This window comes from Manacus vitellinus, unplaced genomic scaffold, assembly GCF_001715985.3.
Source record: "Manacus vitellinus isolate BGI_N305 unplaced genomic scaffold, ASM171598v3 scaffold_15_pilon, whole genome shotgun sequence".
NCBI classification, from domain to species: Eukaryota; Metazoa; Chordata; class Aves; order Passeriformes; family Pipridae; genus Manacus; species Manacus vitellinus.
In genome coordinates, this window is record NW_021939122.1 from 13,038,755 (window position 1) to 13,061,960 (window position 23,206).

A 23,206-nucleotide genomic window follows, 5' to 3' on the forward strand; every position below is an offset into this window, starting at 1 on the left:
ACAGGGTAATTTAGGTTGGAAAAGACCTCCAAGATCATTGAGTCCCACCTTTGACTAAACACCACCATGTCAACTAGACCAGGCAGTTGTCCAGTGCCATGTCCAGTCATTTCTTGAACAGTTCCAGAGACGGTGACTCCACCACTTCCTGGGCAGCCCATTCCAATGCTGACAACCCTTTCGGTGAAGAAATTCTTTCTGATGTCCAACCTGAACCTCCCCTAGCACAGCTTGAGGCCCTTTCCTCTTGTCCTGTCACTGATTGCCTGGGAGAGGAGGGTCATCCCCATGTTGCTACAATCTCCTTTCAGGTAGTTGTAGAGGGTGATGAGGTCCCCCTGCATCTCATTTTCTCCAGGATAAACACCCCCAACTCCCTCAGCACTCCTCATATGATTTACTCTCTAGGCCCTTCCCCAGCTCCGTTGCCCTTCTCTGGACTCACTCCAGTGCCTCAATGTCCTTGTAGTGAAGGCCCCAGAACTGGACACAGCACTTGAGGTGTGGCCTCACCAGCATGGCCTCACCAGTGGCCTCACTTTCTCTCTCTTTGTTATCAGGGTTTAGGAGACAAGTTATTACAGTGATCAGAGGCAAGGAGGGGAAGCCAAGCAGATGGAATCTGTTCCCTACTTGCATATATTTTTATGAGTATGCTAAAAAAACAGATTCTTTTCCATCTTTATCTGTACTTAATAGTAGCTTGCATTGCACGAGTAAGAAACTCCATCTGTAATGATTCCTGACCTTAGTTTTTTCAGTCTCTAAAATGTGTGGCATAGTATTTGTCTAAAGACTTGCAAAGGTGAATTCACTTATATTGAAAAAGTGATTAGTCTTCTAGACTGAATAAAAATGCAGGGGAGTGCAAAAAATTGTGATTTTCTCATACGACATGTTCTTCTAGACTAAAGAGCTGGGAAGGGAATACAGTAAATTCCACCTACAAAGTACAGAAGCTTTTACTTATTCATCCACAATTTCAGGCATCAAGATGTGAATGTGTTGGCAACTATTTCCAATTTTATTGCATTATTTACTTACTACCAGGGAAACTAAATTCACAGGTTAAATTTGAAAAGAAGACAAAAAAAAAGAAAAGGCAAGAAAATACAGTCATCAAATTATTGCCAGTAACTTCCAGCATAATCAGGAATAGAATAACTGCAGCCAGCTTAATTTATAGTGCTAGAGAGTGAAAACCATTTCTGAGTTCATATAATAGAACGGATTAAAGCACACCAAATCCCTTCCCCCTTGGTCTATAAAAGTCAGGGAGCTTGAAAAATTGCTCTGGATGTCTGTGAACCCAGCTGATGCTGGGGTGCTTTTAGTGTTCAAGGATTTGGCTTGCGCAGCAGGGAAAGGCAGAGCGGTAATGAGAATATCATTTGTTCAGTGGCTTCTGCATTGTGAGCAGCAGCTCTGAAGTGCTTCTCCAGGTTTTGTTGCAGAAAAATGTTAATTGAATTCCAGTTTGTGCAAGATGTAAGCCTAGAAGTAGCAAGTATATTTTTAACTTCTTATTCCTGTAAAGATAAGTGAAAAGATGGAGGTGAAGGGCTATGATCCATGGCACTTAAGTTAGGGGAAATCTTTCTTCGCTTTAATTGCTTTGGACTGGAGCTTGCACAGTAAATCCATCCTGGAGTCTTTCAGTGACAAAAGTATGTGATATTTTTCATTTTCAGAGCTCTTGCAATATGTAGATAATATTTTAAATAATTTCACATCTAACTTGAGCTCTGATCTCGTCTGGCAGGTCTGTATTCAGTGTATTACACAAGCAGGACACAAACAAGACGCTGTACACTGAGATATGAAGTTGAAATGTAGAAGCATGGCCCTTCTGTGATCACCTGCCAGCTACTAAAGACACAGCACAAGAATCCAGTCCTTAATTTATACTCACTTTGTGAATTCTGAACAGCAGGAACACATACCACACACCCACTAACATGTCCTGCTGCTGTGAATGTGGGAACCCTTTGAGTCAACTGCAGTGAAAAACAGGACACGACTCAGGCCTTTTTGTGCTGAGATCTACAGACCCCAGGACTGGGGAGGCAGAGAGAAAGGCTGGGAACTTGGCACACACAGACATTTCCCAGTACCACAGAGCACAGGCTTTATTGTGAGGGGAACAGCAGGTGCTGGGCCCTGGGGCACTAATGGACCTTAAGGGCCCTGATCAGCTCCCTGCTGGGTGCCATTTAACAAGCTTGGCCCTGCAGCTGAGTTTCTGGTGGTCTCCTGTCCTTTAGGGAGCAGTTGGCTCTTGCTGCACCCTGACAGCAAGACTTAGGAGCAACTTTAGTTCTCTAAGTACTGTCAAAGAGCAAGCGGTCACAGGATGGAGAGGGATGGATTGCACAGGAGAACAGTGAGTTGGTGTTGAAAGCCCAGGTGAAGAAGAGGAATGGTTTTCCTTCCAGCCCTTGTGGACAAAGAACAAGGGCTTTGTCGGAGGTGTACAGAGGTGTACAGAGGTGTCCAGCAGCATGGCCCGGAGCACTGCCTGCAGGAGGGTTGCCAGTAATTGCACAAGTTCACAATGCCAGGTCTGGGGCAGCTATTTTATATCCTTATGTTAGGGTGAAACTGTTGTGTCCTAAAGAAGTTACAAGTTAGAGCAGAGAGAAACAGACCTTTGCCTTGTTCTCTGTCACCCATGCGAGATTAACAGAAAACAAAATTAGCACGGGTGTCAGAAAGAGAAGTTGAGCAGCAAAACCAGTGCTTGCCATCTCTGAAATGTTAATGACTCTTCCTGAAAATTGATCCATCCCAAATCTCTTTACCCACATTAGAGTATCTAAATCATGCATATTTGTATTTCGACACTTTAGCAATTGAGTATTATTTTCCTAGCAGGTGGTTTAGCTGTTGTGCCATCTCTTCTAGCCTAGTGTATTTTTAGTGTGTTTCCAAAAGCAGGCACTTGATTTTGTTGCTCTTTCTGTTCCTTACTTGAGTGCTTTGTAAGCAGCCCCACACAGATCAGCTACTTGTGCTGTTCAGCGCACAGAAAGATGTCAGGATCTCATCTCTCGGGCTTGCTTGAGGAGCTCAGTTTTCCAAAGGGGAGGTGAAACTGTGCCTGTAGCACCTGTGGGTGTGAGTGGGCAGGGCAGGACCTGTAGGATAAACTGCATGTGGCTGAGGTCAAAGCAGCTGCCTGCTCCTCTGCTAAGCCTTAACTTTAGTTTGCTTTCTCCTCAAATTGGAGCAACTATGTAGGTTTATGGAACCCATATACTTTTTAGTATATCCCTCTACTGACCTCAGTGGGTTTATAGACCTCATCACAGGTGTATAGAGCCACTCAGACAAGCAGGAATGACTGAACTGTTATTAGCACCAGGTTCAAACCAACTGAGCTAATTTCAGGTTCATGATGCAGCTTGGGGGTGGGTGTCCCCACTGGGTGCCAATTGGGTAGTGATTATAAGCAGGATGCCCAGGAGGGGTAGATGCTTTGATTTTTAGGGTAATGAGAGTATAATTGAAGGGGAGGAATCAAGTTCTGAACTCTGCAGACTGCTCTAAAACGAAGGTGAAGGTAAGCTTTGCTCTTGTGTTCTACCTTGGCTAGAAGCAGCATTTTCCTCAGGCTGTAGTATCTAACCACGGGGCTGTGATGCACACTATTAGTGTTGGCCTTCTGCAGGCTGGCTGCTCTTGGCCAAGGCTTTGACAGTAGGGGGGCGTTTCCACAGAGAGGCTTTTGACTTGGTTTTCAGGAAGAGCTGATATTCTTGGTGCCTTTGTGAGTTCAATAGCCCTTGCTTTAATTGCTGCTGGGGCTCCAAGCTGTTTCTCTTCTGCCTTACTGGCTTTTGCAGTGCTCCTTTCCCCTCTGAGAGGACAACCATAGACCTAAATCTCTAAGTTATGGGCAAATTGTGGAACTGTTTCTTAATCAGGGTGTATCTGTGAATTTTCTGTTTGGGATCCCTCTTATCTTATAGTGTGTGTTCAAGGAGACTTCATGGTTTTCAAGGAGGTACTGCATCCTCCAGGGACAATGAAGTGCTGGCCAGAGCTTTCTCCTAACAGTGAATTTCCTGGTTGCACATCCTATGCTGGCTTTAAGGGCAGTCTTACTCCCTTTTTTGAGTCCCAGACCAGCCATTTTCTTTATTTTTGCTAGTTTTATTGTTGTTGGGGTTTTTTGTTTGATTTGGTTTTGGTTTTTTGATTTTTGGTTTGGTTTTTTTTTTTTGGTTTTTTTGGTTTTTTTTTTGGTAAACTCTTCAGCTTACCTAAGATCCAGAAAGAAAAAGACCTGCAAATGTTGTTTTGAAGGATGTTATTTTTTCAGGCTGGATCTTGACAGATTTCTTTTATTCCAAGGTGGCCAGGAGTCTCCCTTTTTGATGGTGGGCACTTTTAATATGCCCAGGTGTGAAATGGATGTAACAACTCTGCTTTCAGCCAGTCTTGACTATTTAAACTTCACCATTCTTCACAGCAAGAGCCATTTCTCTTTCTTGGCAGAAGACTAAGCAATAATTTAAAGCCATTTTAATCTGAAATGAGAATCTCTACATGGGGCTTGAATGCATTTCAAGTGAAGTATGTATTTACAACTTTTGTTGATCCTTCTTAATTTTCCAAGTGTCCCTATAGAAACAAGGCATTTCTGTGTAATGGCAAAACACAGTGATAGCTCAGACTCATTGAGAACTGTAGGTTGATAAAAGCAAAAATACTAAAGGAGTGCTGTATTTGGCATCAGCCCTGGGATGTAGCTGATTAACCATTCTTTCCTACAAAAAAATCTAAAGAAACTAGTCAACATGAGCTCCTGTCTCCTCTCCCCATGAACACTCTGAAATTTTATCCTAAGCACAGAGTGTTTCTGGAGAAAAAAACAGTGGTTTTGTTTAAAACATAAATTAAAAAAAAATTTAGAGTACTGTGCCCAGCTTCTGCCAGAGAGCACAGTTTTCTAGGACTGCTTTGACATTCATGTGATCATGCCAAAAGCTATTCTGTGGCACCTGAGCTGCAGGAACTGCCCACAGGTACTTAACTGGCCCCAGCTGCAGAGTACAATGTGTTTGCTTAAGACATCTTTGTCACTTCAAATTAAAAGGTGCTCAAACCAGCAGCTTAAATAAGCCTGTTTTAGTTTGTAATCAGGGCAGGCTATGAGCAAACACATGCTTGGTTACTGCACCTCACCTGAAAACCAATTTAGTAACATCCCCTGAAGTGCTTGGTTTTGCTCTGCAAAAGCTGTGCCTCTTTGCAGCTCCCTTTGATGAAGGATGTGCAGAGCCTCGTGGTGTGGCTGAATGACAGGACAAACACTGGGGGCTGCCTGGGTAATAAATGTTCTTGCTTCTGAGTCCCCTTTTGAGCTCCCTCATCCTCTGCAATTTCTGTGCTATCGTTCAGAAGTATTCCCTCTTGGCTGGTTAGGAAAACTCATCACTGGAGTTTTATTTTAACTGAGTGTACACAATTCTTCCAGAAATTACCAAGTCCCTTGCTGATTCAGGTGCTGTAGAGGAAAAAGACAAGCAGACCTGAAATGTCTTGGACCAGCCTTCTGTAACAGCCCAGCATTGATTTATTTGCTCAGTGGTGAGCTATTTGCTAACTCCTGATGCTTGCACTAGTCCTGAATTTGCAGCAGCTTTGCTAGTCAGCTTCTCTTGAAAAAGTTACCTTCAAAATTCCTTAAAGCAACCTCTGTTGTGGCTTGGCTTTGGAGTGGATCCTGTTGTCCGTTTTGCAGAAATGCATGTTTCAATTGGTATGCAACACAGCAGAGGAGTTAGTGAGGTGCATTAACTAAAAGAAGTGAGCAATTAAGTAAATTTTGGTTACAGGAGTCAACAGATTTCTGCCTGAATATATGAGCTGAGGGTTTAGCATATTCCATTTGCAATTAAATAGACACTATTTCTACTTAGCTCCTAAAATGGTGTGGGCTTATTGGATCTACATCTCATTTTATGTTATTTTTTTCTCTGAATTTTACCATTGATATTGATTGTTGATAGCATGCAAACCATTCCCAGGCCAATGGAAACCATTCCCATGGCCAGTAATACAGGATAAGCAGCCTGATGATTTGGATGGATACACTGAGGGTCATCCTCAGCCATGAGGTGCTTCTGTCTTACAAGAGTGTTGTGGCTCTGGTGGTGGTGGTGTTTCTGGTGGTTTTAGCTGTTGGTAGACCCCATGCTTGATCCTGCTGTGGGGGGGTGTGAATGGAGACTGTGTGTTCCAAACATTACTTCTTTGGTACTGGGCCAGAGATGGAATACACACTCCCCTCTACTTCTGCAGCTCCCACCCAGCTCTCATGGTTTGGACAGGTGTTAGAAGGATGAGATTCATAACCCTGGGATGTCTTCTACTTCTGGCTAACTTGATTTTTTTTACCTAACGTGGGGCAGATGCCTGTCCCCACGGGGCATCAACTGGCCCCATTGTACCCAGCTCTGGGCACAGTGCAAGGGATGAGCTCTGTTCTCCTTCCCCAGATGTGCTGCCTCTCCTTGCAACTCCAGCCAGCACCAGAGCTGGCATGGGGATGCTATGCTCAGGGTTGTGTGCTCTGCTTCTTCTGCACAGGAACAGATGCCTGCAGTTTCCAGAGCTGTCAGTCATGCACCCTTCATAAGCACTAAAATTCAAATCAGGTGATATCAAGGGGAATTACACGCCAGCATCGCTTGTCTGATCAAGAGCTTCACCTCGTGCTCTTGAGGGATGTGTCTCATAATTTACTTCAGCCTGAGGGATAACTGATTTTTTTTTTCTTTCCTATCTGCTTCAGTGCAAGCTGGCAGCCAACTCCTGAGCCCTCTGCCACCCGTCACACCTCCCCTGCCTGTTCCCTTTGCTGGCAGCGTGCAGATTTCTGCTGGGCTTTGATCAAGTTTTGCAGCTTGCTTTCTTCACTCTCTCTCCCTCTATGTGCTGCTAGTTCTGGTTTCCCCAGCACCATCCCAGGGCTGCACCTGCTTTGCCCTTGGCTGCCTCCAGTCTCTAGGCTGATGCTTCCAAATAGCCCAGAGTCTGCCTGGGGGAACAGTGATGGTACTTGCTGCTGTACCCCAGGACTGGCCCCTGCTTTCATCCAAGCATCTGCCCTCCCTGGGTGGAAGCTGAATTTGAGGGAAGAAGAGAAACAGGAGGCAGTGGCCACTTGTTGCCTTTAGTGCTCTGCAGACACCGGGGGCAAGATAGGTCACTGAGATTTTCTTTATTTTTTTCTGGAGCTGAGGATGGGAACCTGAGACTTCTAGTGCCAAATTTTGAGATAAAGTTCACCTGAACACAGAACAGAAGACTATTGGGCTCTCTGATACAACCCCGTCTCTGATGTCAGACAAAACAGCTTTCTCCTGCTCTGGTGACACTGTAACCTGCCTGATTCCCTTCTGTCACCTCTCTCCCCAGCCTGGTGCATGCACAGACAAATCCTGCCCCGAAGTGAGCTGGGCAGGTTTACTGGCCCATTTTGCAGAGTTTCCTTCTCCTCCCCTCTTCCCCAGCTCACTGTGAGAGGCCAGGTAACCAGTGGGGTTTACTTAAATCCACCATGAAGTGGAGTGTGGGGAAAGTCTTCCCCTAGGGCTGAGAAAATTGCCTTTGGGATAGCCAGCCTAATGGGAAAGCCAGCAATCAGCAATCCTAGGGGGAAAAATCAACACTTCTGTGACTGTTTTTGGACTCTTGGTAAAACAGTAAGACTGGGATTGTTGAACAATGCTTCCACTAGGAAATGCTTCCATTTAAAGCACAGTCCATATAATTATGTACTGTGGGCAAAATGTTGCTCTGGGAGCAGAGATCCTCAGGGTGGATATGAGGCTGAGTGTTGTCTCCCATTTGAGTGTGTGGTACCTTCATCCCTCTGCTCTCTGAGCACCTGCAAGGCAGAAAAGGGCAAAAGTGTGTTACCATACAAGGCTTACAGACCATGGCTCACATATTCCCTGTTCTTGTGTTGGACTCTGTAGTGCCAGTGCCGAGGGAGAAGGAGTTTGTAACAAAGGTGTCAGGTTAATTGTCTGCTCTGAGAATGGGTCTTGCCCAGGATCACAACATGCCATCACCACCCAGTTGTTTACATGACAACTACAAAGCACTTGACTGTGCTGAGCTTTATCTGTCCCTAGGAAAACTGTCCTCTGTTTCAATGGTGCTGCAGAAGAGGGTGGATTGCACAGAGCACATCTGGATTGTCCAGACACAGTGAGATCTGTAACAACATTTCACCTTTCTCTAGTGTATTCCAGATGAAGAATACAAGAAAAAACCACTTCATAACAATCCTGCTCAGACATCGTGTCACATCTCAGACAGGCATCTGGAAGCACAAGGTGATTTCTTCCCAGTCAAGTCTATGGCAGAGTCACTCAGAGAAGTGTTTCAGGTGCACAGGATCCAAGCATCATCCCAATTATCTCCCATCTTCTCATCCAGCAGTGATGAAGATAGGCCTCCCAGCCCTGGTGCACAGACAGGGCAGTGGAGCAGAGCTGGGGAGAGCAGCTGGGAGATGCTTTGCGGGCAGAACCTGCAGCCAGGTTCCCCATACAAAGTATTCTGGCTCTGGGCATTTTTTCTCTTTGATTTGCTCATGAAAAGAAGGCAGTTTCAAGGCTGAGCCTTGGGCAATCCCTTGCTGGATTAGGATATTACAAGCATAGCTGCAAATCTACCAAGAAGTTTTTCAAGTCACTGCTTTCCCTGTGGAATCATCACAGAAAAAGCCACATCTAGGTGAGATGCTTCATCCCTTTTTTCAATTTTTTTCATTTAATACCTTTGTCAAAGACTTCCAAGCAGCTGCAGCTCAAATCATCCTGCATTTTTCGTGTGATTGCTTTGCCTGATATCGTGGTGAGTATTTGTATCGAGTCAGTGCATGATAGATGGTTAGATTTATGCTGTATGTTGTGATCTGAGGGTATAAATGTATTTAAGTGACTTATTCAGCTTAAACACCAGCACTGTTTGCTGCTCTCTCATCAGCATTGCAGGCAGAGAGAGATAAAATAGCAGTGGTAATTGTGGCGATGGAGTGTCACTGGCAAATAATATGAGCACAAAAACCATTTTTAGAGACAGATGGAGTACAACTCCTCTGTAATTTCTCTTGAATTATTTTTAGAGTGGGACAGACTGAAAGCCCCTTGAGGAAAAGGGCTGCATGGAAGGTAGGAAGGGCTGGGAGCTCGAGCAAGCATCAGGACTTTGAAGAGTTTATTGCTTATTAAAAAATAAAAAGGTAGAGAGACAGAAGAAACCAAAAAGTGAAAGACCTGGCAACTCTAGAAACATGAGCCATTTTCCAGGGAAACTGCTCCCAGAACTGGAGCAGAGTTTAGCGAGTGCTGTGGTGATAAATGCAGCCGTCTGGATCACAAGATTGTAACCACAGCTCAGGGCTGTGCATAAATCACTGTGGTGCATTTATGGCCCTTTTATGCCATCTCCCTCCTTTAAATTTAATTTACTCTGCCATTCAGTTGCCAAAGCCCCTTTGGCCTCAGCTTCCTGGGTTTCCTGCTTTGCTTGCAGGTTTAGGGGTGGCAGAAGCTGCCTCTCCTCTAAAAGGACTTCACCCCTGTGCTCATCTTGTTTCCAGCTAGTGTGTCTGCCAGAGGGATTTGGGCTGTCTGTCTTATGACTGGCTTTAGCAACTTTGCTACTCCTTGCCTTTTACCTGGTGCTTCCTTGAGGGCCAAGTGAGCTCTGCAAACTGAGGGTGTTGGGAAAGGGCCTCACTTGCTGCAGTGACTGTGAAGCTGCCCTGCTCCCATAAGATCTCTGGGTGGGTGGGGGTGCATGTTGGTCACATCTTGCTCCATGGTTTTGTGCCAACCCAGGGCCAAACCTTGCTGCACTGAAGATTTTGAATTACTTCTTTGTTAGTCTAGGATGTTGTTCTCCAAGCTATGCCCATTGCCTTGGATGGTGAGTACCACGTGGGAAAAGTTTCTAGGTGGTTTTGGTGGGAAGCTTCTCTTAAGGACCAGCACCTCCAGGTGCTGAGAGGGTGGAGGGAACACATAGAGCCAAGCTATGCAGAAGCACCAACCCTCTACATCCAAACAGTGCCAATTGGGTAAATTAAAATAAGGAATGAGAAGGACAGGTTTGGTCAGTCTTTCTGGCTCAAAGAATGAGCACAAAGGAGCAAACGCATTTCCTCTGTAAGATGTGGTAGTTTTTGACAACTGGATGACATTTTTGCTTGCTTGGTGAGCAGGGCATAGAGAAAGATAAATGATGAGCTGAAATAATTTGGGATGCAAAGCCAGGGACTCCTGGGAGACACACAAGGAACATTTGCATGATCTTAACATCTTTCTTTGTCTCATATCTCCAAAGTCTCCTTTCTGGGAACTTCACAAATTCTTCCTCTGAATGCTACTGTAACAACACCCTCCTCACCCCTCCTCTTTGCATTTCCATAGCTCAGGAGCTGTGGGTTTGTGTAAGGGGCTTTGCTTGCTCACTGGTTCTCTGGATCTGCTGGAGGCAGGACTGTGCCTCTGACATAGCCTGATGCCTGCTGTTGATCCAGCTGTGTGTGTCAGGAGGTCAGGCTCTGGACAGGAGTGTGGAGCCAGGCTTAGCTCTGCCTTGGTGTAAGCTGGGATCTGCTGGGGTGCTCTTGGCTGTTGCTGCTCCTTTCTGGAGCTACTCGTGGTGGTGTTGAAAGGGTTCTGCCTGTGTGATAGGTGCCCTCCCTCATCACCATTACACCTGAGCAGCTCTGCTGCAACTATGTGGGTGAGGGCTGACCTTTGCTCGTTGGAAGCTTTGGCCACTGCTGGGTGGGCAGGCACCTGGTACAGTATAATTGTTCCTGATTTACACCTGAGCTTACTGCACTTGGTAAAGCCACACTTAGGTAGGGAGAGCTACACCTGTACCTGTGCAGTAGCTGAATTTGATGGCAGTACTGGCAGGAGGATGTTATAGGGACAGGTGGTGGCAGGTGGAGCACTGAAATGTCTCAAATGTCCTGGGCTGATGCCTGCAAGCACAGAGCCTGCAGCCCTGCTTCATGTAATGCCAGAGTCTTCCCATCATTGCTTGATCCACTGTGCTTTTCTTGTAATAGCTCTTACGGGACTATTATTAAAGATTTGGTGCAAGCTGCCAGTCCCTGACAAATTGGCTAAGAGTGTTTCCAGTACAAAACTGGGTTTCTCTTTTATAGTGTAATCTGAGAGTGTAATGACTGTATTCTGCACAGGAAAATTAATTGGGGATCTTTGGGGGAGAAGAGGAAGGGAGAATGAGGTGTGCAGCAGGTTTAGTGCAGCGTGGAGCATCTTTATTTTGTGCTGGGGCTGCAAAGTCTTATCCCACATGTGATGTACCAACCAAATGTTCAGACAAGAGGCAGCCTGACTTGCAAGGACCTTACAGTCTCAAAGATTTAAAATGGTGCTCAGGAGAGCATGTGCTGAAGAGAATGAACGAAGGGTCATGGGACACCATGATGTCACCAAGACAGACTTTGCCCGGCCATGAGAAAGTCCAGATGACCTTTAAGAACTCTGCTTTTTGAGTTGGATGAGAGGAGGATCATTGCTGTTTTCTCTGAGAGCACCAGGCTCTGGTGAGTGCTCTGACTTACAGGATTTCTGTGGACATGACATACCTGCATCCTGCATGGTCCTTTATTGAGGTGTCCTGGCTTCCTTTCTGTGCCAGGAGGACCCTGGTCCTGTAGAGGAGTTGTGTGGGTGATGGGACTTTGAGTACTCCTGGATCTGCTCTGTCATCTTGGGGCAGATTCACTGCTTTGGAGGCCTCTGCAGGTAGGAACAAGTTTGCTTTTTTGTACCACTTGTCTGTATTACTAAGCCTCTTGCAGAGCATTCTCTCTCCATTGTTCATTCAAGACTGGCCCTACACACAGCCAGATATTATGGGATGGGAAATAACAGGGAAATTGACTCTTGAAGCAAACAGCATCATTCTTTATTAGAGATATAACATTAGTAAGAGTCCTAAACTGTCTTACATGAGAGCTGCTGTGCCAGGGTAGGCACTTCCCTAGCTCTGGGGTGCATATCTCCCTGGTTCTTGCCTGGGGGTGAGCAGTGGCAACTGGGGACTTCAAGACACCCAGAACCACATTAGTCTCAGATGAGAATTGACTGCACCATGTTGCTGCTGACAGAATTCCTCCTCCCTGACTGCTTGGGCAGGGGGACAGCACACACTTGTTCTGAATGACACTTTTCTTAATTTAACCGAAAGTGGTGGTAAGAACATAGGGAAAACAGCACAGCTATGCCAACATGCTGCTCCTCAGCACTGATGTGTGTTTAGAATGGGAAAGCTCTGATTTAAAAAGGTGGAGGTATATTTTGCCATCTTCTTAATTTTATTTTATTCTGTTACATTTTTGCAATTATATCCTCTGGGGCTATAATTTTTGTTTAATATCTTCATTTTTAAAGGCAAAGTCATTACTGTTTTGGAACAAATTTTTTTGTTGTTTTTTTTTTTTTTTTAATACAGCAGTCATAAACAATTTTAAAGCACTGCTTTACTATATCAAATGATCTTCCCTTATGATTTGATGTTGATACTGCCATCTGATTTATTGTGGAGGACTACAACCAACGACAAATACTTAGAAGATAATGGTGTTTGTGATGGACGTATGGGTAGTGCACACACAGCACACATTTAAAAGACAGGATGGCTTGTGTTGTCTGCTGCCAAGATTTCCTGGTGTATACGGGGTATAGTGGTAACTACATCACCCTGGAGAGGTTGTGAACTTCCAGCCTTGACTTGGATGCTTAACCCAAGGTCAACCTGGCACCAGCTTTACAGCAGATGGCAAAAGTATTTGGATCCTGTCTCAGTAATGGGCTGTGTGGGTGACTGTAAGGGTTTAGCTCAGATCCAGATGTGGAGGATTTAGGGGAAGAGAGGGAAAGGGCAGAGATGTGGGTGCATGGAGGAGCAACAACAGAATGTCAGGGCCTGTAGCAGAAGCCAGGGCTGAATGACCAGGGGCCTTGGGCTTGGTCCCCTACCTTCTCCTCCATTGCCTTCTGTTGCTGTGCTGCCTCCCATGCAGACACCACTCCAGCACATTTTTTGGTGGGCTGAGCTGCTCCATCATCATTAACATCTGATTTGTGGGGAGATAAATGTGGCTGACAGCAGTTATCATCTGTGCTAAAAATAAACACAGATTTTAGCCAATAATATAATTTTTATACTCTCATGCAATGTAAGTTGCTGGGGAAGCCCTGCTGCTTTGTGGCTTTGTGCACCCCTCTCCTCTCAGTGTGGACAGGAAGAGGAATCGGACATGCTGCTGACATAACCCTGGGCAAAATCTGTTTTATAGCCAAAGGTCACAATGTATTCAGGGCTTCTCCATTGGAAACAGTGAATTTGCATAGGGCAGTAATGGACACTTTCCTGTCTTTTTAGAGGATTTTTGTTGTTGTTATAATGTTTCAGACACTTACACTATGATAAGGGGCAGGATTGTTAAAACAGAAGGACAAATCCTTGGCTGTCTCCCTGTGAGGTACTTCAGGTTCAGTACAAACTGTTTAAGTAATGGGATACTTCACAGAGCTGCTTTGTTTTCCTGCCTCCCAATGAGTTGAGACAGCAAATACCTCACCAGCCGTGGAGGCTGTGGCAGTCTCATGCAACATATCTAAGGATGATTAATCCTGAGAAATAGCTTGGCCATTTATCCTAGCTCAGGTTCCAGTTGCTGTATTGGGTTGTCTGGGCTATGCAAAATGCAGTGCAAAGGGACTGCAGGCAGGGCAGGATGCTCAGTGCTGCTGTCAGCTCATCTCTGCTGACTTGCACTGGTGTAAACTCCAGAGCAGAAGGGTGCTGGCCAAAGAGCAGGGAATAAGCACGTCAGGGGTGGACATCCTGCCCCGTGTCCTGCCTGAGTCAACCCAACTGCAGGAGCAGGGACAAAACATGAGGAGCAGCCTTGTGCAGCTGTGGGGCAACTCTTCTCCATCCTCTAACAAACAGTGCCAAGGTGTGTCAGCACATCACTGTTCAGCTCTTCCAAATGTGTGATTTAGCTCAAGGGGATTATTTAACCCCTATGAGACTGAAGTAAAACCTGTAGTGCTCTGTTCTGTTCTTTTTTCCTCTCCTGATTTGGTGCAGATGGACTGTCCTTTCTTGTGTCCTGCCCTGTATGTCCACCTGGAAGCAGGATTTGGATAGAGGTGTTGGATAGTGCTTTCTAAACAAAGCATCCTGAGGCCAGGAAGATCATGTTTTATCCTGAAGATGCTGTGCACACATTGGGTGAACTGGTCACTGCAGCCCTGGTTCTTCTTTGCCCAGAATGGCAAAAAAGGTTGAACACAGGAGATGCTCAGTCCCTTGCCATCACTTTTGTGGAGGTGGCACACCCAGGAGAGTGGCTCATGGAGGGTTGCAGGAGCATCCTGAAACCCAGGGCTGCAGCAGTAGTGAGAGACAGACAGGCATAACTTGTGCTGTCCCCAGATGCTCCAGGTTTTTTTCCCTCTGGTGACACCATGCACAAGCAGAGGGGACCGGTGCTGTGGCAGATCTGCCTTTCTCCAGACTCAAGGCAGGTGCTGATCCCTCTGCTCCAACAGGGTCAGAGCCTGTGGTGCTCCTTTTGGTATTAAAGATGTGACAGGAGTCATCACGGGGAGCCTGAGTGCTGCAACCATGGCAGGTGAGGAATGGCTGAGGAAGGCTGGGTACTGGGAAGGAAAAGACCTGGCCTCTGTGCAGCAGCTGCTCTTCCCTTCACTGTCTAGTTCAGAAGCTGCTCCCCATTGCCAGACAGTGCAGTGAATGTGCTCTGAGCTCCTTACACTGTGTTCAACCCTAAGTGCACTGTGACCTTCTTCACCCTGCTGGGAGGAGATCACACTCCCAGAGGGCTCCCATCTTCTAGCTTTATTCTCTTATGTGCCTTGTAGGGGAGCTGTTGGCAGATTAAGACTGAGCTGCTAAAGCAAATGATTTCATAACTTCTCCGGGACCGTGCTCTTTTCTTTGATTTTTCTCCCCCTAATGTGTCTGTCTGGGTAGAGGCTATTCACGCATTTGAACCCCTGTTTTGATCTGTTGTGCCAATGCCTGCATTGGTAACTGCTGTTTCTGTGCTTTGAGCTCAGAGAGAAAGCAGAACCACTCCTCTGCTTCCCTCTGCAACTGACTGAAGGCAGCAAAACACCTCCATCTAATTGCTAGAGACTAGTTTATTCTGGGTACTTGGAGCCTTATGAGCTTCTGAACAGCCCCCCAGATGTCTGTGTGCTCATGGAGACTGGGGAAGCTTAAAGGGAGATAAGGGACAGGGAAAACAAAGTATGAAACGGAGCAATCCTCAGAGGTGGGAAAATTTTTGGAGAGGAGGCTGCCACTTGCTGCGTGCTGGAGTAGGAAGGACAAAGCTGCTTTCTCCAACCAGCCTGACTGTGTTGCTTCATCACTGGCTTAGCTGGAAGATCCCACAGGAAGCATTTGGGTGCAGACGGGAGCTAATTGTGCTGTTTTTCTCCCCAGTCTACCTAATCTTCTCCATTGATGTTTCTGAAGCCTTCCTTTTCCCTTTTAAAATTAAGGCTATTGTTTTTCCTGTTGGGGAGCTGCTACTAAAGAATGCAATGTTGGAGGCATATAAACTTTTCTCCATCACTTTCTAACTTAAAAATATAGACAGTCTTTATGAATGAAAAAGACATTTCATAGAAATTTTGAATGCTGTCACAGCTGGCTGGAAGTTTTCTAACTAAATGCATTTTGGCAGAAAATGCCAGCTTATTGAAACTGAAACTCCTCAAATACATGTGCTTATTTTAACAAAACTTGCAATGGTGAGGTGGTCTCAGCTCCATGGCAAAATTTCTGGCTAGAAACGGGTGAGAAGGAGTAGGAGCCGACAACAATGCTCTGGTGCTGGGGTGTTTGCTTCTGATGGGGGATATTTTGGCCAGATCAACCACTATAATGCTGGCTGCCTTAGGAACTGGCTCGGTGGTGGGAAGGGAATGTCCCCTTCAGTTGTCATTGAGCCTCAGTCCTGTCTCATGACTTGTCTCTTCTGCACAGTGTCTGTGGTATTGTAATATAATGTAATGCTGCACTGGGATACATCAGGGCCCCAAGTCCCCATGGGTCTTGTAGGGGCAGCAATCAATGGGTCACACGCAGCTGCATCACAATGTGCCAGTTTCTATAAAACAAGGATGCTTTTAAAGGACAAACTAGATTCCCTCATGAAGGAGGGATAAAAAGGAGGCAGGGGGCAGCTGCAGAGAGAATGCCACCAGAAAGGCTGTTCTTTGATTTGAGGTTAAAAGCAGATTTCTGTGCATTTCAGCTATAAACCCTGTTAAGTGCAGCTCTAGGCAGTCTGGAGCTCTGTGACAAGCACTAATTTTGAGAGATTGTTCTTTGCTGATGGACAATTACACACCAATCGCAGCAGGAATCTGAGCATGGCTAATGTAAATGGTCTGGTATTTTGCTATTCGGGAATTAATGTTTTTTGATTTGTTAATGTTACAGAGCTTTTACCCTGTACAATAACAGTTCAAATGTTCTCCTCGGGTTTCATTATTTCTCAGATTTACTCAGTAAAGGCAGAACTGAAATACACGGGCACCAGTGTTGTTTACAATTACAGAAAATTGCCATTTCACTGTAGGTAACCACTCCTGTGCATGCCACCTGTAGCACTTAGAAGCAGATGGCACTTGTCCGAGGCCTGTTCGTGGTGAGTCTTGAATCACTAAAACCTTGTGCTGAGTTCTGCTGAGTCTCACAGACCAACAGGACCTGATGGTTCACAGCCTAAGAGACCTGCATCTCGAACAGCAAGCCCTTTGTGAACACAGTGTCCTTGGGACTGTGCATGTGTCTTTCTCAGATGGAAGCTGAAGTGGTGGAAAGATAAATTAATATGTCTGAGACATTTTTTTCCTGGTAGTGTACTGTAGGAACAAGAGGTTCTGGGCAAAGTTCGAACTGAGGTGTTTGGTGTTTGCTGGCCAGAGCTGAGAGCAGTTTTGACAGTCAGATGTTGCTCTGCATGTGGGTAGTACTGCTTCTCTCACTGAGCAGCTCTGCCAAAGGTCAGTACCATCTGCCATGAGTGCAAGGCCTCATACAACTTATGATGTTATGGCTCAGTGCTGTGAATTCAGCTGCACAGACCTCATTGGTATTTGGGAAGTATTTGACTGGACATCCGCTTGGAAATCTCTTCTTCTCTCCCTCTCTCAAGGAATTGGTGCTTGGACCAAATATCTGAAAGTTTGGTTTGAGTGCTCCAGGCTCTGCTTGAGGAAATGATGACACTCAGAGGTGTCCCACTGTAAAACTGGCTCCCTGACATCACAGGTGACAAGTGCAGGAGAAATGTTAGAGGTGTCTGGGGGCAGTCACTGTTGCACAGTCTGATATAGTGCCTTGTTCCTACTGTTGCTGCATCCCAGTACTGGATGAACTGGAATCCAGCATCACCCCACATGATTAAGCGGGCTAGTCAATAAATCCTTGGCTGGTGTGAAACATCTGACTTCAAGTGAATTCCTTGCACCAAGGAATCCAGCCATGAGCATCCAAATTCATCTGAGAGCAGCTTGTTAGTAGCACCTAGATACTACAGTAATTGGTGAGCTATAAATACCAAAGGCAGACATAATATTAAACAGGCTGTGTCATCAATTAGCTAATGACAGAAGCATAGAAACATTGGATAAAAATAACCTGTAATAGCACAATGCTCTCTTCTTACCCCCCTCCTACTCTCCCTCATCCAGAAATGAACAGCTCTGGGACACCTCATTTTTTACTATTATTAATTCAGGAGCTGTAACGTTCTGTGATGAGCACTGTCTGATCTGCAAAACATTCACTGTTTCAGATTGCCTTACACTTCCAATCATTTACCAGAAGTAAAGTTTGTGAAAACAAGTGGATTTGATGGACAGGATTGTTTCAGGTAATAAGGTGGAGCCTGTGGCACAGCTTCTAAATGGAGTTTGCATAGTTCAGTGGCATTTTTGTGATGGCAACAGCTGCCCATCATATCTCAGTGTGGCACAATGAAGAGTGCCCAGGCACAAGGCATGTAGGGGGCTCCCAGAGACTGAGTTTTACATTAATTCCTGGGCTTGGGTTTGAAACTGTGGATCAGACTCTACAAATGAATCTCAGATCAATACAACCCTGTTAGAGATGATGTGGTGTCAGTCTGCCTTGTGCTTTCATTGCACAGCAGAGCCCCAGTCCACTGCTGGTGCTGTGAGTTGATAAATGCTGTTGTGGGTGGAGAATCCTAACTCCCTGCAGAGCACTGACAGTAGCACCCATATTTCTCCTCGTTCATTCCCCTGGGCAGAGGATGAAGCTGTGTTCCCCACACCAGCCCTGAGCAGCCCCCTGGCAGTTTCTTGGTCCACAGAAATGCAGAGGGGTTGGGAGGCCTGACCTGCCCATCACCAAGGAACCCTTTCCCTCTGCCAGTGAGGGCAGAGAGCAGATTTTCTTCATCACTTTTTTCAAAATTGCCAAGGTTAAGAGATTGTGGAGGAGGATACAGGCAAAGTGGGGTGCAGACAGACTGACCCACAGACAGTGTGAGCATGCAAACCCTCTTTTTGAAGTCTATCAGCCCAAGAGAACCCCTTAGCAAATTTCCAGGACATAAAATGGAAACACAAAGAGCTCTCCTGAGTCCGTGTCCCAGCCATTAACACTCTGACCAAGCTTTTTCCTTTTGGGAAAGAGATGTTCTGAATGTGAGAGGCTGACCTGAGAGCTGGAGTCTGGGGACCTTTTCTCCCCTCTAAGTTTCTCTCTGTGATTTAATAATTGCTCAGGATCCTCTATATAAAGCAGCAAGGCAAATGAGCCATGACTTTCTGTGGGTTTTTAAGTGGGTGCTGAGTTGACTGGCAGGCTGTTGGGTCACTCGCTGTCTCTGGAGGTCTCGACACTGTTACTTGTCCAGGCAACTGCTGAGCTTATCCCTGAGCTTCAAATGCAGCTCCTGGGCTCTCCTTGCCTGTGGTCCCCAGGCAGGGAACGAAGGCAGCTTTTGGGGGCTGCCTTTAATGATGTTTTAACTCAAACGGTGTGTAACACAAACAAAAGTGGTTCTTGCTACTCTCTGCTCTGGCCCAACTATTTTTGTTTTGTTTGCTTGATAATACTTGCGGTGACAGTTTAAAATTTGGGCCATGTGGATTAAGCCCTGAAGCAGACTTTGTGAGACACTGGGGATGAGGATTCACAGAGGAAAACTTTTTGCTAATCTTTCCAGTTCTTTTTGTAGTCAGAGAGCAGCTTTCTCCTCTTCACGGTGATTCAGAGAAGCTAAATTAAGCAATTTCTCTGAATCAGCCTCCAGGGCAGCTCACTCTGCAATTCCCACCTCTACAACAGCCCCAAGCATTGCAGTCAGGCCAAGGCTCCAAGCCCAGAGCTGTCCAGAGAGGGCTGTGAGGAACAGGGAGCTTGGGATGCTCAGGGTCCATGGAGCTGGGGCTGGACCAGCCCAAGGGAGGCACCTGCTTCCCAAGGGGGAAAGTCTCTCCAGTGCCATTGTTATTATCACATGCTGGTCATTTGGAGAATCCTTCTTCACATTTGGGAGTAGTTATGAGGTGGGAAACCTCTGCACAGCCAGCTGCATCGTCTGCATGCCCTTGAGCTGAGTGACTCAAGAGCCAATGACGGCAAGAAGGAGAAATGCTGAACCTGAGCTGGAGAAGGGAAACTGCCTTGCTGCAGCTCGCATCTCTGTTGAAATTTTCTGCTGTTTTTTAACAAAGCCAACCCAGTTTGTTTCTATTTAAATAACAAAATTGCATTGCAAATGTTGAAATTCAAACAATTTGAATTTTCCAGTTTTTTTCAGGTTCATTTCCTGGTTTTTCATCAACACGTTTTCTTTCTTCCAGGTTCTGGAGATTAGGATAGGGTTTGATGGGCATATTCTGAAATACCTCAGCTTTTGAAAATGGAAAGAAAATGGCTTTATTTTTTGCTTGGGAACTTCCATCAGTCTTTAGGGAAAAAAGAAAACCCCAAACAAAACAACTTCCAAATATTGCACACTAAAAGCTCTGTTTCTTCTTTTCCCCTTGCTGAAAAACCTACCCGTGTGCAAGAAGCAACACCCTTGTCTCATAGTGGGGATCTTGTGCTCACTGATGGGCAGGCTGGAAAAGCTTTTACAGAAAGGCTCTGACTACCTTGTGCTGTTGGGAATACCCAGGCTCACAGCAAATCAAACCAAGACAGTGGAAACAAGGTCGGAAAAGTGAGAGAAAAGAGCAGTGATGGGCACAGACAGTGAGGATGAAGGGGATGGAGCTTGCCTGGAGGGAAGGCTGGGAAGGGAGTGAGGGTGCAAGAGTCCCACCAGGACTTCCTGCCTGGCAGCAATGGGAGCTGCAGCTTGTTCCCAAGAGAGCAGGCGGTGACTCCTCTCACTGCTCCTTCTTCCCACTTCTGGCTTTTGTGAAGCTCTAGAAATTGCAAGCGGGGGTGATTTAGCACGTCACTGCTGAACACGGGAGGCTTTGTGGTAATTAGCTTACTGCTAATTAGGAATATTTTTGAGTATTTCTTTGGAAGAAAGCACTGATCCATTTATAACAAGTCACCACTTGTGAAGCAGTTATCTGAAATATGTTTTTCCTTTTCTATAGAAAGAATTATCTTTTTTTTAAAAATTTTTATATCAAAACATGTTGAATGTGCCTGTCAAAAGTGATAGGTCTTTGTAATTTAAATGTTGCGAATATATCCTGTGAAATGTCTACAGTAAGTCTTGGGTTTATTAGTTTAAAAAAACCAAACCCCCAGAAAATCCTCTAAACACAGAAGCACGCATGTCTAACTCCTCAGAGTATAAAAGGGACATTTTATTTTTTAAAAACTGTGACAAACTTTTGAAATCCAAAGGCCTCTGTGCATATACATTTCTGTGTAAATACCACAGCACTTGTGGGTTTTTGCCTTGTTCTTTTTCACTGTTGACTTCCATGGCTGGCTGCAAGTACGAGGAGGTGATGTAGCTCTCTTCCTTGCTTGCGTATGAGAAACAACTTTAACACAGGAGTTGCTCAGGAATGCTACCTGAGACCTTTGGGTGCTCAGCTTGCTGCCTACTATGAATGTTGGCTGTTAAACTGTGCATGTTTTATATGTAGCCAAAAGATGGAAAAAGCTGGTGTCAAAGCTATTTTATGTGCAACTAGTAGAACTGACTTTAGCAAACTCTTACAGTGAAGCAAAAAGCAGTGGTTGAAGAGAGGAACTAAGACAGATTTTAGGCAACAGATTCATGGTAGTGTTGAAAACTATCTCTATGAGCAGTTCCTGAGCGTTATTTATTCTCAGATATATTTATTATAGTACCAATATCCTAACCACAGATGTCTCTGCTCTGCAAACCAGCATGGTGTGAAGGCAGTGATGGTGCTGTTGGCACTGCTCGTCCCTGCTACCTCCTTTTTTTTGTGTGGTTCTCCAGCTTGTTCGCTTGTGGCAGCAGGTTCCTCTTCCTCCTTTTGTTTGTGGGCTGCAGAGCCAGACAGAGCAGGGACTGAGATCTTTGGCACAGCTCCCACCCTCTGTAAACTAAGCAGAGCAGGAGTGGATGGGGTTTGATGAGGTCAGAGAGGTGTCTCGTGCTTCCAGCTCTGTACTGGAAGCTGCTCTCCATGACTTGAAGGGAGGAAGCTAAATGCCATCTTGTTTTTCAAACCTTTCTAACAGTTATGATGGAGAGTTTGGCTGAAAAAATTAAAAGACTTAAGAGCTCAAAGGGGGATGTAATGTTATTTGTGTTTATTTTAAAAAACATGTACCCCTTTTTACAATATTTTCATGTCTCATTAAGTTCTCTCTAATTTCTTTCCTGGAAACTGTATGATGTACTACTCATTGCTCAAACTCAAAATGGCATTTTTATCATTGGTACTATCTGTTTAAAACGTCTTTGTCAGTAAATTCCTCTTATTTTCCCCTTTCTACACACCCCTGGGCTTAAATAGCTCATAAACAACAACAAAATCAACACAAATTGTTTTGTTATTCAAATGAGACTTCTTTTTCCCACTGCAAATTTCTTTCTCCCCACAAACTGTGCTTTTTAACAATAACAACAGCCTAAAGCTCTCTGATTTTTCTTCATAGACAATCATTCTGGCCAAAACCAAACAAAATAGGGAGCCTATTAAGCTAGAGCCTGTTTTGCATACACCTGCAATAATTATTTAGATATGCACATCAAAATGAATAAGTTGTTGCACAATATGATTGGTCAATTTTGTTTATGCAGGAGCATCACCTTGCTGCACTGGTACAGTAAGCTCTTGCTTGTAGGCTTGGCAGTCAGGTGGGCAGGGCATCTCTGGTCAGATGGGCAGGGTACTTCACCAATACAGGACAGGTACCTGTGAGGTTGAGGAGGCTTTCCCATCTGTCCATAGATACTTTTGGTACTTTCCTATTTGCTAACCACCTGCCTCTTGCTAGAGACCCCTTGAGATACTCAATCAAGGGCTGGCACTCACAGAATTACATATGTTTTGCCTATATGTACATGCAACAAATATCTAGACATCTTCAAATGCATTAAAATGATTAAGCCTCACTGCACCTTAGTGAGATATTATCAACATCATTTGACAGATCATTGAAGGAGACATGGAAAGGTCGAGTGATTTGATCAATGTTGGTTTGCTCTTGCACCAGACTTGGTGCAGTGAAGTATGAGAGGGGAGATCCCTTCAGGCAGCATTGAGGGGACCAGGCAGATGGACTGGCTGCCCTGCTTGCCTCGAGCAGTAGGAGATAGCACAGAGCTCCCAAAGGGAGCCATGCTGCTGATGCCATGCTGCATACCCTGCTTGGGCCCCAGGTTGTCATCAGAAGCTGGGGTACAGTACCAGAGGGGTCCTCAGATGGTAGTTGTGGTGCTGGTGGTGGAGGTGGGGAGTGCATGTTGCTGACATAGGTCTACATGGGGATGTGGTGAGGGGGAGGCTTAGTGCCACAGCCACAGGCAGTGGAGAGAAAATGGGTTTCACTGCAGCCAGTAGCCTGAGGAGGGCCTAAGTCACTATTTTCCACACAGTTTAAGAGTTTAAAGTGTCGACTTGGTAGGGTAATGCTTTTCCTTTCCTTTACT